Raw genomic sequence first — 2,500 nt, forward strand, 5'->3', positions numbered from 1 at the left:
TCACGTTGCGGAAATAGCACCAGAGCTGAGAAAAATTATAATCAAGACCAATAGACTGTACGTTGGGTACAGTGCAGTCTCCATAAAAGACTACACAGCGGTACCTAGATGTACCAAATGTCAAGATTACGGCCATGTGGCCAAGTACTGTGAAATCAGGAACCCAGTCTGTGCACATTGTGGCCATGATGGCCATGACAAGAAAAATTGTTCAAGACAGGCCTCCCCCCCAGTCTGCATACCTTGCATGTACAGAAAGAGAACATGTCGCACACCTGGAAAGGAATGTGCGACATACAAACTACTATTGCAACGACAGATACAACGCACTGACTATGGAGAACCATAAGAAGGGTGCGAAAAAGATCCATAAATCTCCTAGCAAGAAAGCAAGGGACGCGGAGCGTTGGTGGAGGTTATTTTCCAACAGGTCAGAATCGGCCCGGGAAGGGCCCCCTGTCCCACCTGGGGCATTGGGGGCTACTGGAGGTGCGAGCAGCGCGGGGCCAGCGACAGCTGAATCCTTGCCGGTCGAGGAAGAAGAGAGGACGGCGCCCTCGGCGAGTACGGAAGCAGACCAAACATGTAGTGTAGATTCCTTGATAGACAATTTGGTGTCAGGTGGTGGTCCCTTGCAGATGTTAACCCTATCCCAGTCTGTAGATACACCTTGTAACAAAGTAGATATATATACATATAATGCATGTCCTCCCGGAGATGTGTACACTATGTGTGAAGATGCAATAAAGTTATCTCGATTAGAGGAGCCGTCTATTTTGATGGTTGCTCTGAGACAGCTTGTACGTGTTGGGCACCCAAACGGGAAGAAAATAACATTCCCAACTCTGGAGGATGTTGATTGTATACAGCTGGCATCTTTAAATCTGCCATGTGATCACAAAGAGTTACTGATTTTAGTTCACAGGGTCTTTCAGAGACGGGGCAGGGTTTTTGACATAGAAAAGCTTTATAGAGAGATGGTAATGATGTATGGGAGAATTGGTTTTGATCCCTACAAGAAGTGGCCTGAAGATCACTATTATACTAGACATCCGTAATGGCATCTGTCAAGGTTTATCAACTAAATGCCATGAGAAGTAACACCGTCACACAGGAACTTAGAAAAATGAGTGAAGAAAATGAGGTAGATATATTATTAATACAGGAGCCTTACTCCGCCTCTGGCAAGGTCACTGGCTTTCCTGTGACGGCTCAGGTTATTTCAACAGGGGCAAATCCTATGTCTACCATAATAATTTTGAACAAATTAATTAAAACAACTGTTATAACACAATTTTGTACCTCTCACATCTCAGTAGTTCAAGTAAATCTAATGAACACGACCTGGTATCTAATAAATGTTTATTGTCAATTTAGAGATAATATTGAACCCTATTTGCAACATCTCTCTCGTGTCCTGAGAGCGCTACAAGGAAATCCAGTAATAATAACTATGGACAGCAATGCTAAATCCTCTTTGTGGCATAGTCCAGTGCAAGATGCTCGAGGTAGTGCACTCGAGGACTTGATAATGGAGCACCACCTCCAGGTGGAGAACCTACCTGGAAATCCACCCACATACAGAAGTAGAGCGGGTGCAGAATCATATATTGATGTTACATTATCTACGGAAAATGTAAGAGACAAAATCAGAAATTGGCATGTTCACGATGGACAGACAACAAGTGATCATAACTTGATAGAATTTGTAATCTCATTAGGAGTAGTACATGTTTCTGACGAATGGATAATGCAATTAGACTACGGGAAAGCCAATTGGGACCTGCTCGAGGCGGAATGCCGTCCTCCAGAATTGGGAAATAATGCTTTTGTTCTCGATGAAGCAGTAGAAGCTCTTGTGACCTCTATAAAGACGGCTGTTGCTGCCTCTGTGCCATTAAAGAAGAGGTACATCCGCAGAGCGACAGCTCCGTGGACTCCTGAGCTTACCAGGCTCCGGCAGGGTATGAGGAGAGCTCGTCGTCTCTATCAACGGGCCTTCACCCAGGACGCAAGACAGTATCACTTGTCAATTTACAGGAGACAAAAAAGAAACTTTCAGGAATCATTAACAAAGCACAGACAGAAAAGTTGGGAGGACTTTGTGCACTCGCATCTTGTTTTGGACCCCTGGGGGGTTCCATACAAGATTGTGAGGGAGAAGATCCACTCACCAATGCTCCTGTCAACAGTGAGGATAGCGGACACAGGCATAATGACGACAAACTGGCAACAGACTGCTGAGGAATTACTCAGAGTTCTCTTGCCAGATGACGATCGAGGAAACGACACTGAAAGGCAAGCCATGCTGAGACAGGCAGTTGAGGAGCCATACTATAATGAACTAAATGTCTACCCCTTCTCACAGGAGGAGGTAGTAAATGCAGTAAATTCCTTCGCCAGGCGGAAGGCTCCAGGACCAGATGCAATTCCTGCGGAGGTCCTGCAGCACTTGGTGCGTAAGCTGGCTCCATGTCTCACAGTTATCTTCAACCACTGT

Source organism: Schistocerca serialis, unplaced genomic scaffold (genome assembly GCF_023864345.2).
Source record: "Schistocerca serialis cubense isolate TAMUIC-IGC-003099 unplaced genomic scaffold, iqSchSeri2.2 HiC_scaffold_1173, whole genome shotgun sequence".
NCBI lineage: Eukaryota > Metazoa > Arthropoda > Insecta > Orthoptera > Acrididae > Schistocerca > Schistocerca serialis.